General features: G+C 37.9%; 1 protein-coding gene and 1 long non-coding RNA gene across 5 annotated transcripts in view; both read right to left on the bottom strand.

Annotated features, from left to right (window-relative positions):
- LOC125677051 (uncharacterized) overlaps positions 1-17084 on the bottom strand; it is a 135681-nt gene that overhangs the window by 69654 nt on the left and 48943 nt on the right. The gene's annotated exons all lie outside the window — the stretch shown is intronic.
- Positions 2252-5882, bottom strand: LOC125677056 (uncharacterized). Its single transcript, XR_007370915.2, has 3 exons — positions 5775-5882; positions 3083-3251; positions 2252-2415 (listed from the first exon to the last, which is right to left on the bottom strand). It is a non-coding gene; the product is annotated as an uncharacterized LOC125677056 (long non-coding RNA).

The raw sequence follows: 17084 nt of genomic DNA, 5'->3' as shown, positions 1-17084 counted from the left end.
CAAACAGGTGGTTGTCTACCTTTTTCTCTTCTGAAGTGTTCAAGAATTATTGTAGATGAAGGAGTACCTCTTCTTCAAGGTGGTTAGGTGTTCAATATGCACTACAACATCGTGTTTCATGAACAAGTGTCTCTGTCAGCACAACAGAAAACAATGCAAGTGATCAAAAGATTTTAAAAGATTCATTGCGGTATAATGGACGGAAATTTCACCAAAGACATTTTAATTTTAAAATGTCTTCCTTATTGATGCATCAATAACATGACATATGGCAGTACATACTTGCATAATATCTCTTGAATCATAAAAAAGGAATGAATGTTTCATTTTTGGGGCGATGCACAAATTATAGTGTGCTCACATTGATGAATGCACCACTCAATAAATTAAATTATTATATAGCTGTTACGATTCTGTAACTTTTATATAAATAAATAGTATGGTATTTGCCACGCATCTAATATAGTACATACATGATATTGTTACCAAATATCATATTTTTATTTCATATTCATCATTGGGAATTTCTTAATACTGCGTATATGAAATTGCTACATTAACCAAGTGTGGTCCGAATTTACTCTGTTATACATACGCCGCGAAGTATAAAGGAAGCAAACTATTGTTGTAAAACATATGTTTGACAATCCATTAGCTTACCTCATCATATAGTTAAAGTATATGTAGCTTTAGTCATAGTTGTTTGATGATTATTATTGTAATCAATTATCTTAAATCATGGCGCGATATTTACGCCGGATACAATATTCCGTATTCCTCGGGCGTTTTCCGAATTATCGGAACTACTTCCTGTTAAATGTTCTTGAAGTATGGCGCCAAATACGATTATGTATGATGTCATCTGACAGCTGGGTGACGTACACAAAGTAAATAAATACGGAGACTTTGGAAATTTAGAGCAGACGTTGTCTCAGCACTTCAAAAGGAAGCAGCTTTCCACTTCAGACCATAGTATGACGCTCCAAGAGATAGGAGTCGAGGAATACCGTTGAGAAAATGTCACTTTCTACTTTGAAAGTTAATGGTCAACATATTGTATGTTTACCGATACCCATGAGTGGGATATTTCAAGTTATGCTGATTGCATAACTTTATTGACATTCAGTTTCATGTATACCTGTTGTCCGTTATGAAATTGAATCAACACTTTTATGGTTGTTTATAAACTTTGGTCGCCAGCATTTCATGCCTGATTTACTTCAACATATTCTTACAAGAATATGTTTCAACACTTATCTTATAATCGGTCATTAGCTTAGGGGATTGGGGGTAGATTTTTATTACAGGTAATCCATGCGAGGCATTCCAGGAGGATCCAGTGCTGCAACTTTTCATTACATGTATTTTTGTATGCTAAATAAATTGTTTAATTTCATAATTCATTCTGTTGTTTTCATTCAACATACAGTAATAGGAGACCCACATGTTGTGTTTACTTAAGGAAAACTTAAGAACGCGACATAGCTAATAAATAATCTATTATAAAATCTGCGTAAAATCTAGAGAATGTAAGCGTTCAATATCCTGAGAATTTATTGAACGCTAACTTTGCATTGCGTAAATCGTGTGCGCCCGAAACATTCCGAATATGACCTTACCATAACGACGTAAACAAGCCAAAACGGCAGACGACGGTCCTCCGAATCTGACAGAGCCGGTATTTGATATTAACTTAAAACAAAATGTTTTACTGTACATAAACTATGATGTCCCCATTCACAAATTCAGTTTGCTTCATGCATCAATGACAGGTTTAATATTGTTCAGTTAAGAAATGCACGCTGATTATTGCACACTTTCACCTTACATGTAGATGCCAATAATGAGGAATTATCGTCTATTTTGAGTGAAAAGGGACATAATTTAACAACTAAATACTTTAGCTATATAATAAAAGGGTTATTGAACTTATATTGGTGAATAAGCTCGAGCATTTTCACAGCCAACTCGTGCCAATATTCACCGATATAAGTTCAATAACCCTATAGTATTATTCCTGACATGCAATAGTAAATAAAGCAAACAGTCTGAGCATGATGGACTTATCATTGTTTGGTTTGGTTTAGCTGAAGTGTACTTCATGGGAAATGGAATGCATTTGGAAGGCCTAAGGTATATACTTAAGGAGAAATTTACTAAACCATGAAAACTTAATATGAAGTTTGATAATGCTGCCTCTTCAATCAGCATATTTATATTCACCACTATTTTAAAAACTGAAACAAAATAATTCTAATAATTAAATTTTATTATGGGAGAGACTGCAAGGCTGCTGTTCTCCCTGCTTTCCAGACAACTGGCTATCCTCTCTCATGCCCGTGCAATTTGTGGTTTTTGGTTCAGTTAGAATTTCAGTCCGCAATGAACCACCACCTTCAGCCACAATTGTTTGAGCTTTAAAAAATACAATGTTAATCTCTTTATATATACATGTACATCAGGTCAACTTCAACACTCACATGATATATATATATACAAAGTTTAAATCAAACAGACTTTGGACAAACAAGACTGATGAACATGTCGATACTAGTATACCAAGGTACCAATATATTAAAAAGCAACTTAAGTGTTGTGCATACCTACATATGTACAACAGGTGAATCGTCAATACTTGCTGAAGTTAATGCTTCTTCTTCAGGAAGCGTTGCAGCAGCTGTTGATGGCCTTTTAGAAACTATATGTTAAGCCGTTCTTGGCACACTAATTTTGACTGCGGATAACTCCGTTTACCTGATCAGGAAATAGGGCTCACGGCGGGTGTGACCGGTCAACAGGGAATGCTTACTCCTCCTAGGCACCAGATCCCACCTCTGGTGTGTCCAGGGGTCCGTGTTTGCCCAACTATCTATTTTGTATTGCTTATAGGAGTTATGAGATTGATCATTGTTCGTTATCTTCACCTTGCATGCAATGTAAAGAATTATGAATTCAAAAGTTGTATGATAAATTAAAATCATCTCCATTTCATTATTCTCTTTTTTTGGTAAAATTGCTAGAAATATGTCCATAGGACATGAAAGCCTCGCTCGATGTGACAAATAGTGATACATGTACTAACATCAAGTTTCCATCCTTTGAAACCAACATCAGAAGGTGATCCTCCCTCCGTTTGGGATGCTTCCCTTTTTCTAAATGCCTCCTTTTTCTTCACTGATGTCTTTGCTTCGTTCCAACGATTCTCAACCTCTTCAACTGTTCTTTCACAATAGGATGCAACTGAGTTCACTCTATCAAATGAAATAAAATTGTAAAGTTCACGTGCTAGCAAACTTATGAATTATTGCCAAGATGTATAATTATGCATGTTCTAGGTATTCAAACCTCTGCTCACATGTATATTGTGTTGTTGCAACTATATCACTACATACAGAACATTTTATTTCTGTTCAGATTTCAAAGTAGACAAACATGAGATAATTACAACAATCAAAAATGTTGTCAATAACAGTAGATAAGGCATATTCAAGTACAAATCATTCTATCACAATATGTCATACGTACATTTATATATCAAGAATTTTTTGCGCTTCTGAGCCTCAGTAGCCAAAATAGTTTTTGTTCATAACGTAAAGCAAAAAAAAAAAAAAATTTCAAATAAATTCTTTTTTTTTTTTTTTTGGTTATTAAAAACATGTATTTTCATTAATGATATTAGATTTACATTTAGTGAATAATAGGTCCTTTTTAGTGATGTTCGTAAACCTCCTCATTTTGATTTTTAACCTTCGAGAAGAAACATTATTTCATAATTTGCAAACTGATCTGTGATCTTCATTTCTGACTGTAGATAAATAATTTTCATAACCCCAGTTCTGTTTGAGTTTCACATGGATGTGCTTAATTTGCCTTCAGAATAGTTCTGCAAACTTGTCCATGTATGTATATCGGTCTTTCACATAATTATCCAATAGTGTTTATTAGACCAATTTTTGTTTCCCATAACTAACAAGTTTATCTCTGATATTCAGAACTTATGTTGATTGATTGATTGATATTTTCCACGACACTCAACATTTTTTAAGTTAACTGGTGGCGTCAAGTTTTTAATCGTGGAAGAGAGAACCCAGATACAATGTACCTGGGAAGAGACCACCGACCTTCCGAAAGTAAACTGGGAAACTTTCTTCACTTACCGGCGCGAGCGGGATTCGACCCACACCGACAGAGGTGAAAGGCCGTGTGATTTTAAGCGCGATGCTCTAACCACGCGGCCACGGATGTTAAACATGCAAACTATGAATTATTTCGAGTCAAGAAATTACATTTACACACCCTATTTGTATAATCCAAATAGAAAGAGTTGGTATCACACAGTCAAAATAATTAAATAAATTAAATATTTGTGTACTCATTTTTGAAAACAAGATGTGTTTGTGAAACACAAATAGCCAATTCCAAAGATGGCCAAGGTCACAAGGACAAATATCTTGGTACCAGTAGAAAGATCTTGTCACAAGAAATCATCATATGGAATATGAAAGCTCTAATATTTACCATTTAGAAGTTATGACCAATGTCATTTTTTAAAAAGTAGGCCAAAAACCGTCAAATGTCAAGGTCAAAAGATTTAGTACCAACGGGAAGGTCTTGTCACAAAGAATACGCATGTAAAATATCAAATCTCTAGAACTTGCTGTTCAAAAGTTATTAGAAAGGTTAAAGTTTTAAAAAGTAGGTCAAACTCCAAGGTCAAGTCACAGGGTAAAATACGTTGGTACCCACGGAAAGGTCTTGTCACAGGGAATACTCATGTGAAATATCAAAGCTCTACCACTTACTGTTCAAAAGTTATTAGCAAGTTTTAAGTTTCAGACAGAAGTACAGAATTACAAGACAGAGAGGACAAAAGCAATATGCCCCCAACCTTAGATCTCGGGGGCATAAAAAGCAGTAAAATATACAGTTCCAAAATATATTTCAATATGCCTATCATTTTTCAAGGTCACGGTCTCAGTGTCACTTAGTAGGAAAACCTTGTAGGCAGGATACAGACCAAACCATAAGCTCTACGATATTGCATCTAGGTACGTTTGATCACCATGATGAGATGGAGATGCTTATTATTTTTCAAGATCCAAGTTCAAGGTTATAGGATCAGTTAATAGGAAAACATAGTAGGCAGAATATAGAGTTAGACTGAAATATTAGGGCTACCTTAAGACTGGCCAACTTAACAAACCGAACCGTAAGATACAGGATATTACAACTTGGTACATTTGATCACCATAATGAGAGGAAGATGACAATAATTTTTCAAGGTTAAGGTTGCAGTATCACTTCGTAGGAATAACCTTGTAGGCAGTATATAGCCCGAATTGTTGGGGCTACGACCGTCAAACTTTGTATACATACACTTTAGGTCAAGTGGAGGATGCCTATTATTTTTCAAAGTCAAAGTAACAGGATCGAAGAGTACATGATTTGTCTGTTTTTACGATGCAAAGAAGTATGTCACCCCTGATGACTTAAAAGTTCTACAAATCATGGTGTAAGAAAAATACCCTATATTAGCTTTTCATGGGCGTATTATGTACCGTTGGCTGTACTCTTGTTTTGAAAAATTCTACATTAGATGTCATTTTTCCAGAATGTGAAGTTTTAGACTTGTCTCTATGATAGATAATACATTTTAAAACAACGCAGTTATTTCTGTTCTTAAATTGATTATTGATTATTTATCATTTAAATATCTTGCTGTTAGACATTACAATTCTTTGAGTTGATGTCGATAATAATGAAGCAATACTTACATGTATCTTTACAGGTCCGCATACATCGCGCAAAGCAGTCGCTGTTGGCCTTCCAGCACTGCGTCTTACGGGAGAACGGCTTTCTCTTCACAGACAGCCATCCGTCTCTGCCAAATCCTGTCTGTCAACATCAGTACCTATAAATACACAAGTTCAAGGTCACAACAGAAGAGATTACAACACACTTAAGACATCTCGCCTGATGCCATCATTTACACCATTACCATTGAGAACACACACTCACATTAAAAGTAATGACAACACATCTCGCATGAACATTTAAACATCTTGCCCGTTGCCACAATTACCAGCGAAGAGACATGTTCGCAACAACCACCAAAAAATGGAGAGCAGAATCAACACTTCTCGTCGATTCAAAGTTATTTATCCATCCTTGGAAATGCCTTCAAAGACATCTTCAAAACACGCCGAAACTAAATTGCATACGTTGGAGATACAAGATCCAAGACCTACCTATAGCAGCATCAAGTAAACCCCATCGAGATCGTAACATGGTAAAAGATTAAGGCTAATATAAATGTCACTCCATGCTCGCAATATCATCTGATAAAAGTATAAGTGTATTTATTTCAAATCATTAGAGGTTAAAACTAATAAATAACAATAAATATATAGGTCATCATTCTTTTTAAGATGCGATACAACATAAACAGAATCATATATCAACGTCAGAAAATTGTAATTTTCCTTATACAACATTAAATTTTACCTAAAACTGGTTGTAGCGATGTAATATTCAAAATTTTATGAAACTTTTTTTTTTCAAAGAAAACTACAAAAGTGTGAAAAATAAAGAAACTATATCACATAATGGACTTGATGAACAACAGTACCATATAGGGTGTTTTTCATACACCATGATTTGTAGAACTTGGTTTCAAGTTGTATCAGCAATCATCAGGGTGTGGCATTTTCTTCATATCGTAAAAACAAGACAAATCATGCATTCTCGGTGTAATATTTTCTCTTGGAATAAGATGTATGTGTACCAAGCTTGATGGTCCTTGCCCCCAACAAATCGGTCTGTATCCTACTACTACGACCTTGACCTATGACATTAAGAAACAACAGGCATCCCCCTTTTGGCAAGAAGTGTATGTGTACAAAGTTTGACGGTCCTAGCCCTAAAAGTTCGGTGTGTATACTGCCTACAAGGTTTTCCTACGAAGTGATACTGTGACCTTGACCTTTCACCTTGAAAAACAAGAGGTACTGTGAGCAATGCTCACTAAGAATACCCCCCGCTTACCCCAATCTCCCAAAGGGTGTTGGTAATAGGTATAAACTACCTCTTTTCTGAGTGTAAAAAACAAATGGCATGACAAACCGAACCATATTGCTACTTCGATGTCCAGTGCGCGTGACCTTTGACCTTTTGACCCCAAAATCGATAGGGAACATCTTCATCCCATGGGTAGTCCATATGTATGATATGGTGACTGTAGGTGGAAAGGATAACGCTTTAGAGCCCGGAAACCATATTGCTACTTCGATGTCCAGTGCGCTTGACCTTTGACCTTTTGACCCCAAAATCAATAGGAAACGTCTTCATCCCATGGGTAGTCCATATGTATGATATGGTGACTGTAGGTGGAAAGGATAACGCTTTAGAGCCCGGAAACCATATTGCTACTTCGATGTCCAGTGTGCTTGACCTTTGACCTTTTGACCCCAAAATCGATAGGGAACATCTTCATCCCATGGGTAGTCCATATGTATGATATGGTGACGGTAGGTGGAAAGGATAATGCTTTAGAGTCCGGAAACCATTGCGTCTACAGACGGACGGACGGACGGACGGACAGACAGACGGACAACCCGATTCCAGTATACCCCCCCCCCCCCCGCAACAAGTTGTGGGGGGTATAATAAGAGGCATCTTATTATGGTGATCAAATGTGTACCAACTTGCAATGTCTTGGAGCTTACGGTTTGGTCTACCTTGACAAACGATAGGCATATTTCTCTCATCATGGTGATCAAATATGTTGATCATAAGTTTTGAAAAATCGCTTCTGAATGTCTTGTGAATTTATAGTTCCTTGAACGATTTTCCACTAATAAAATCTTAATTGATACCAAATCTTTGAAATGAAGCCTCATATGATAATGATAGAACATAATCAACGCCATATACAGTAACAGTGTTTGTACAGTTGGTGATTACGAGACAAGAGTGATTATTATCACCAATATTAGGCGTGTTCGCGTGAAATATTTTCAAATCAATCAATCCCCTTTCGTGTTCTTTATATCAAAAGTATGATTAATGAGAAATGTCCTGAAATCTAGGAAATAAAGAAAGCTCATTTAAAATTAACTACAGAGATAGTAATTTAAACAGAGTAAACACAGTAATCCCTGAGTATTTTAACATAATCATCAACAAAAATTTCATTTATTATCAGAAGTTCAGACACTTTTTGCAGGTTTTATAGCACATGACACTCTTTCTGAAATATCGTGCGTTTCATGCTTTCTTCGTTTTCTCACACTTACGGTATTTCATTTAAAACATAATGTTCTAATTAAACAGAATATTATTGGTGTGTTGCATTGTCTTTTTTGTGCATATAAAGAGAGCAAACTTGAAAAACTGAAGTCATTAACTATGTCACAAAACCTATTCTTCTGATATGATTAACCGGTCAATCTGTCGAAACGAGTTCCGGCTAACCGATTGGCAATTCCATATTCCACTGCCACCCCTAATTTAAAGTAAAGAAGCATCCGAATACAGCATTCTTTGATCAATAATGGCCAAACAGTTCTTTAGACAATTTCTTAGATATAGCGTTTATTTAAGATGGAGTTGCTGAATTATCAAATTGATGAAAGATCGCATTCTAAAAAAGATATAATTTGAGCAGGAAAACAATACTTTTCAATCATGGTGAAATTTGAACACCTATCGTGATGATTCAAGCCTTATTAGCATTGTTTTCCCTTATGCTTAACTATGGCAGAATCACTTTGACTCTTGTATTATGAAATTAGGCGATAAAGACCTCTCAAGGTCATTTTGTCAAGGTCGATCAGAATTTAGGTACTAGGACCTATAGGAACTTTTTTCCCTTATTTCCAGATTTGGAACAGGCCCCAACTACCGCGACCGTTCTAAATATGTAGTACTTCAATAATAGTTGGTGAACTCGCAATCATGTGAAATTTGAACACCTATCGTGATGATTCAAAGCCTTATTAGCATTGTTTTCCCTTATGCTTAACTATGGCAGAATCACTTTGACTCTTGTATTGTGAAATTAGGCGCATCTTTCCATCACTATGGGGTGTATGTGGACTAGGGTCGATTATCCTAGCCTTAGTATTACTATGTCTATTTCGTTCTTTACTTACAAAATTTACAACAAAAGTTTGCCTTTGACCCATGACCTTGAAATACAATAGACCTTCATAAATCGATGAAAATGTGTGTACTTATTTAATTATCCTAACCGCTGCTTTCAGACGGAGAGTCAGACGCACCTCACTCTATCTTAACATACCCGGTACTTTGTGATGGGCGTATTGAAATGAAATTATCGTTATACATTTCAGATTTTTTGAGTTGGCTATTTTGTTTGTTTGTAGGAAAGTCGTGATTGGATCAGGATGATGATATACGGCCTCACTTAATTGTTGCCTGATCTACAATTCCTTGTCATACTTTCAGAACTGAAGCGTGTGTCGGTTGATCAAATAATAAACGTCGATGTTATAATGAATACAATAAATTGGAGAACACATGTGACTGAATATTAAAATAAAAAGCTATATACTTAATGTAAAAACGTATACGGTACCAAGTTGATGCACCCGATTCGCATATATAGTTATGTTAGTGTATAGTTATGGTCAAAGATAGGATATAAACATTACATGGCCATCTGTACCTGGCTACAAGGTGATAAACTATTGTTTTTCAAAATCAGAGGTAAAGTCGCAGTGTCACTTAGTAGTAAAACATTCTAGGTAGGATACAGACTAAACCATCACCTCCAGGTTATCGCCAACTTAGTACATTTGATGCCGATGATGAGAGGAAGATGCCTTATGTTTTTCGATGCCTAATGTTTTTCATAGTCAAGGTCGCAGTTTCACATGGTAGGAAAACCTTGTAGGCAGTTTACAGACCAAATCATAACCTCTATGATATTGCAACTTCGTGCATTTAATCACTATGATGAGAGGATTGAATAATGTTTCACGTCCCTCTCGAGAATATTTCACTCATATGGAGAAGTCACCACTGCCGGTGAAGGGCTGCAACATTTAGTCCTATGCTCGGCGCTTATGGCCATTGAGCAGGGAAGGATCTTTAGCGTGCCACACATGCTGTGATACGGGATCTCGGTTTTTGCGGTCTCTTCCGAAAGACCGCCCCATTTAGTCGCCTCTTACGACAAGCAAGGGGGTACTGAGGACCTATTCTAACCCGGATCCTCACGGGATATGATGAGAGGAAGATGCTTATTATTTTTCAAGGTTGCAGTGTCAGTTAATAGGAAACCTTGTAGGCAGAATCTAGACTGGACTATTAGTTCAAAGGTCAAGGTCGTAGTGTCACTTAGTAAGCATGATGCAAACCGAACAGTAAGATCCAGGACATTACAACTTGATACATTTGATCACCATAATGAGAGGAAGATGCCTATGATTTTCAAGGTCAAGGTCGCAGTATGACATAGTAGGAAAACTTGTAGGCAGTATACAGACCGAATTGTTGGAGCTAGGACCGTCAAACTTGGTACACATTCTGCCAAGTGGAGGATGTCTATTGTTTCTCAAGGTCATGGTAGCAGGATACAGATCAAAAAGTACAGAATTTGTCGGTTTTAACGATGCAAAGTATGTCACACCTTGGTGATTTCCGATACAACTTAAGTTCAACAAATCATGTTGTAAGAAAAATACCCTATATTAGCTTTTGACGGACATCTTATGTTTGTTGTACCCTGGTTTTGAAAACTTCTACATTTGATATTTCATTTTTCAGAATGTTAAGTTTTGTACTATAGTCTCTATGACAGATAACATATTTTAGAGCAACCCAGTCATTTCTGTTCTTAAATCGATTTCTGAATATTTATCATTTTAAATATCTTGCTGTTAGACATTACAATTCTTTGAGTTGATGTCGATAATAATGAAGTAATAATTATCTTTCTAGGTCCGCAGACATCGCGCAAAGCAGTCGTGTTGGCCTTCCAGCACTGCATCGTACGGGAGAACGGCTTTATCTCCACCACAGACAGACAGACATCCGTCTCTGCCAATTCCTGTCTGTCGCCATCACAACTCATAAATACACAAGTTCAAAGTCACAACAGAAGAAATGACAACACACTTACGACATCTCGCCTGATGCCATCATTTACACCATTACCATGGAGAACACACGCTCACATAAAAAATAATGACAACACATCTCATTTAAACATCTTGCCAGTTGCCACAATTACCAGCGAAGAGACATGTTCGCAACAACCACCAAAAAAATGGAGAGCAGAATCAACACTTCTCGTCGATTGAAAGTTATTTATCCATCCTTAGAAAAGCCTTCAAAGACATCTTCAAAACACGCCGAAACTAAATTGCACACGTTGGAGAAACAGATTCCCCTTTATTCAAAACGTACCTATAGGAGCATCAAGTAATCCCCCATCGAGGTCGTAACATGGTTAAAGATTACGGCCAATACAAAGGTCACTCCATGCTCGCAAAATTCAAATTATTAGAGGTCAGGGATCGACATTAACGGTTGTCCGATTGCCCGAGGCAAGTGAAAACCCAGTACCGATAAGTTGAACTCAATACACACTTGCCCGATGGGGCAAGTAATTTTTTCAGTAGGAAATGCGATTATTATAATAATTGTGTTAAGCTTGATGAATATCAAATATTAGAAAGTAAAGTCCAACTCCATATATTGTTGTTTTCTTTACTGAATCTCATATTATGGTGAAGGTTCATTCTAGTACATCGTACTGTATCACCAATTAACAGAGAGAGATAATTAGAGTTACTGGTTGAGTCTAAAATATTTCGGACAACAAAGTTATTTCATTTGGACAAGTAAAACTTCGAGTTTACTTGCCCAAAGGGCAAGTGAGTGGAAAAGTTAATGTAAGGTGAAGATAACGAACAGTGATCAATCTCATAACTCCTACAAGCAATACAAAATAGATAGTTGGGCACCAGAGGTGGGATCAGGTGCCTAGGAGGAGTAAGCATCCCCTGTTGACCAGTCACACCCGCCGTGAGCCCCATATCCTGATCAGGTAAACGGAGTTATCCGCAGTCAAATCAGTGTGCCAAGAACGGCTTAACAATCGGTATGAAACACGTCAGTCTATCCCTGGAGGTTGTCCCCTTGTCCCAAAGATGTTTCATACGAAATTTGAAAGAATGGAATGGTACTTTTCAAGGACTTAAAAATGTTATTGTTAACGTACGGCGATTGATTGTCTAACGTCCCTCTCGAGAATCTTTCACTCATATGGAGACGTCACCACTGCCGGTGAAGGGCTGTAAAATTTAGGCCAATGCACGGTGCTTATGGCCATCAAACAGGGAGGGATCTTTATCGTGCCACATGTGCTATGACACGGGACCTCGGTTTTTCCGGTCTCATCCGAGACAAGCAAGGAGCACTGAGGACCTATTCCATCCCGGATCCCCACGGAGGTTAACGCACGGCGAATGATGCAGATCAATTGCAATAGATCACCTGAGTGACTCCGGTGACATGAAAAAAAGTCCAGAAAACTGATAATTCATACTTTTTTTTTTTAGGGCCATAACATAGTGAATAATCAACGGACCGAAACTAAATTTGAAATTGAACTGTAATTTTTTATGGCAAAGCAATTTACCAAATATGAAACGAATATCAGCAAGAACAGAGTAAGAAGTGTGGAAACTCACAATTCATGCTTTTTATCGAAGTTCAAGGGCCACAACTTGAAAACAACGGTCCGGGACCAAATTCGAGCTAAATAAGTAATGAAAAACTGTTGAATTAAGATACGTTTTCCTTACACAAGATATATGTTCTTGACCTTTCCAAATTGACCGTGGTCCAAACCTCCCTGACTTATGGAATAATAGCGACAGCGACTGACACAGTCACTGTATGCTCCCCGTAATATGTGTAGGTTACGCATGTAAGGCATATTCGCTTAGTGGTAAAGCGTTGGCTTCGTCACCAGGGAGAACGTGAATTTGCCATGGTCGCGTCAAACATAAGACTTAAGTAAATATGAGTGATTCCTCCTTCGCCATTAAAGGTGACCTGAAAAAATGGAGGTCGCGGCAGGCGTTGGCACGGTAAAGGATCCTAACTGTTACGGCCGTAAGCGCTTAATTCATTGTTTATACATCTCGTTGAGAATTTATGGTCGGGTTGCACAAGATGCATCCGGCTAATAGAATGGTTGGCCGGGCGTCCCTGCAATAGAGTCCTTACTTTCTGTAATCAACTCATCGGATACTTCTGACTTGACATTCCTCAAATTTTGTACAGTTGTTATGGACACACTGAATATGTGCATGTGTCGCTTTGAAAGTGATCAGACATTTTACGAAAAATTACATGCAGTTGGAACCTCGTCATTTTATACGCCCGTCGAAGGCGTCGTCCGTCTGTCCGGACCTTGAGGGCAGCATATAGATCGAATGATTTTACAACTTGGTGTTTTTGATCACCATGATGAGAGAAATATCCCTAATGTTTTTATAAGGTTATATGTCAAGGTCGCAGTATCACTTATTAGGAAAACATTGTAGGCAGGATACAAACCGAACCATAAGCTCGGGATATTGCAACTTATTACATTTGATCACCATAATGAGAGGAAAATGCCTATTATTTTTCAAGGTCGCAGTATCATGTGGTAGGAAAACGTTGTAGGCAGTATACAGACCGAACTTTTGAGGCTAGGACTGTCAAACTTGGTACTCATACACTTTATGCCTAGTGGAGGATGCCTATTGTTTCTCAAGATCAAGGTCGTAATATCAGGATCAGACCGAATCATTGGGGCTAGGACAATTAAACTTTGTTCACATACATCTTATGACAAGTGAAAATATTACATGGAGAGTATTTGATTTGTCTGTTTTTCATCTTTCAGACATTGTACTAATGTTATGGAAGCATTATAAATGCACGTCTCTTTTTGGAAGTGATCGTACATTCGTTGTAAAATTTACATGTAGTTGAATTTTGTCAATTTCTTTAAGCATGGGTGTGCGGCACCTTTTGTGTGTAACCAACTCTTATCTCAGCTTTTGCTTGACATTTTCAGATCTTGTACATTTTAATGATTATTTTAAAACATTAAAAATATACATGTGACTTTTCAAAACTGCTTGTTTTTAAAACAAAAAACTCTACATTTAATATGTCATGTTTCCAGTATGGTTGAAATATTGCCAAATCGGCGTAAACCCATACTCCATCAATCAACAATCTAGTATGTTTTGTACTGCTGTCTCTATGATAGATAATACATTGTAAAGCAACCCGGCCATTTCTGCTCTTGAATAAATTTTTCACTCATATCGAGACATCACCAGCTGTAGGTGAAGTACCATAAATTTAGACCTATGCTTAGCCCTCAGGTCCGTAACAGTGGGGATTCTTTATCGTGCCAACGCCTGTCGTGATACGGGATTCGTGTTAACGGAGCGAACGCTCTACCACTGTGCGACAGCGACCGCAGCGAATATGTATTACATGCGTATCCTACACCATTCTCTCACCAGAGGGCGTGTTACACAAGCTTCACATACATCTCTGTTAACGCTTGGACTGATTGATTGTATCTTGTTCAATTTTTCACTCATATGGAGACGTCACCAAGACCGGTGAAGGGCTTCAAATTTAGGCCTATGCTCGGCGCTTACATTCATTGAGCAGTGAGGGTTCTTTAGCGTGCCACACCTACTGTGACACGGGGCATCTGTTTTCTCAGGTATATCTCCGAGGACCCGTGACATTCACACGTGATGCCGAGCGTTCGATGATGGAACTGTCACTACCTGTTTTGTCGACTTAGGTCTGTCGCGGCCGGGATTTGAACCCCGGCCTTCCGCATGCGGGTCACATTGGAGTCGCCACTGTGGAGCATGAGGGCTCGCCTCCGAAGCGGAGAAAACGCAGTATCACTGAGTATGAGATGGATTTTCCCATAAACTACACCATATTTCTGCAAACATCATATTGCATAGACTGTGGTAGATATATTTTAATCATTCAAATTTCTCACCGTATTTCAGAAACCCGTACTTACCTCAAACACTTCGTTCGCGTTTCACGAGTAGGTCTACAAAGTTGAAATGATGATTTAAACCATCTTTCTCGGTCATTTCATCTCTCTTCCTCCTTGATTTGTTTGATAGAGAGTATGTATATTCCGATACCATGGTTGTTGATGATTAAATCGCCCTTATACTTACATTTCACATGTAATTTGCACAAAATTTTACCAATTTGTAATGTGTCGCATGAGGGCTCAAATCTGCCATGCCGCGAGGAGTTGACTATATATTTTTTTCTGTATCGCGAGGCTTTGAAGTTTGACCTCCTAGTAGGAGTAAGCATCCCCTGTCGACTGGTTACACACACACCCGAGTCCTATACCTTGATCAGATAAACGGACTTAGCCGTAGTCAAAATCAGTGTGCCAAGAACAGCTTAACAATCGGTATGAAACACGTCAGGCAGCACTTGATCCGATGATAGATTTTATCGGCAAACTCAATCGTTATAGTGACCATAGAATATGTGAAATGCTGACTTCAAACGAGATTGTTAAAACCCCTCCACCATCAACTTGTTTGTCAGTAGCCTGCCTCGATATAAAAACTGATCGTACGTAGAACAAACTCTTGTATATTGAATCAGTTCAGATGTATTAACACCATGTGCAGGTGATAATGGAATATTGCTTCATAAATATGGGAAGTTGACGATGGAGAAGCTGAAATCATCCCGTTTATCATAAAGTTGAGTTGTTAGTTGGCCGTAAATATGGTTACCTATATCAATAAAATACCTAGTATGAAGCAGAAGTGGGCGACCTGTGGTGTCTTTTATTTCGAGTCCACAGGGATGTATCGAATCGACGTAGAAGTGAAAATTATTGTTAACAGATAAAACGTCGAGATATTTAAATATCGCATTGAAGACCACAGCAAGGCTATTTGGCTTTCAAACAAAGGTCACTCAAGGTCATTTAAAAAAGGCCGAAGACCCTACCTTCGTTTCAACAATAGTTCAACTGTTAACTGGTCTTGTGGATAAAGGCCTCTCAAGGTCATTTTGTCAAGGTCGATCAGAATTTATGTACGAGGACCTATGCGAATTTTTTTCCCCTTATTTCCAGATTTGGAACAGGCACTAAGCTACCGCGACCGTTCTAAATATGTAGTACTTCAATAAAAGTTGGTGAACTCGCTATGGGAGCGAAAAATTCTCGATGGGGGGAAAACAACCCTTCTAACATCGACTTTGAAGTCTAATACTTCCAACAACAAAAAATCTGCAACTTGATCTAGTCCTTAATCAGAAAAGGTTATAATTATCGATTTTGGATATTTTGAATTACATCAAAACTTGCCACTGTATCAGTGTATGCAACATTGTCAACAAGTATTATCCTACACAGCTTTCTAGATTGCTCTGTTATCACCATCGGCGCGGACTCTGTGACGTCATCTAATAAAATATGACGTTTTTGGAGAGGGGATCAAAAAGCAACACATGCTCGCGCACCCACCGAAGTGAGCCCTCCCCCACCGTGAGAAGAGTATTTCAAAAGGAAACCGGGTAAAAAAAAAAATCGAACTACAATCATCCAGTTGATAATCAGTGGAAGAATTGGATATTTAGTGATGAGTGTCAGGTAGAATATTGGTAGCAATGACCGCGTGTACATCTGGCGAAAGTCCGACGAAGTTGACAACCCCATTTTGAGTGCATGCCATCGAAGAACAAACTGTCCATTATGACATGTGGGGATGTTTTTGCTTCGAAGGTGTCGGGACATTGACCAGACATCACGGTAATATAACCTCTCAAAAGTATGTTGCAATATTAGTAAACAATTAATGAATTTATGGCCCGTTATTATCAGACATTTTCCACATGTAAATTATGTTTTTCAAGATGACCTTGTCCCCATCCTATCTGGAAGAAAATGAGGCCACTGATAAAATGTGTTGTGTTTCCGCTAACCCGACCGACCCTAAATTATAGCCCCGACCCTAGAATTTTTTTTCGAT

Source organism: Ostrea edulis, chromosome 3 (assembly GCF_947568905.1).
Source record: "Ostrea edulis chromosome 3, xbOstEdul1.1, whole genome shotgun sequence".
NCBI classification, from domain to species: domain Eukaryota; kingdom Metazoa; phylum Mollusca; class Bivalvia; order Ostreida; family Ostreidae; genus Ostrea; species Ostrea edulis.
Note: the sequence above shows the minus strand (reverse complement) of the source record. Positions and strands in the feature narration are given on the sequence as shown.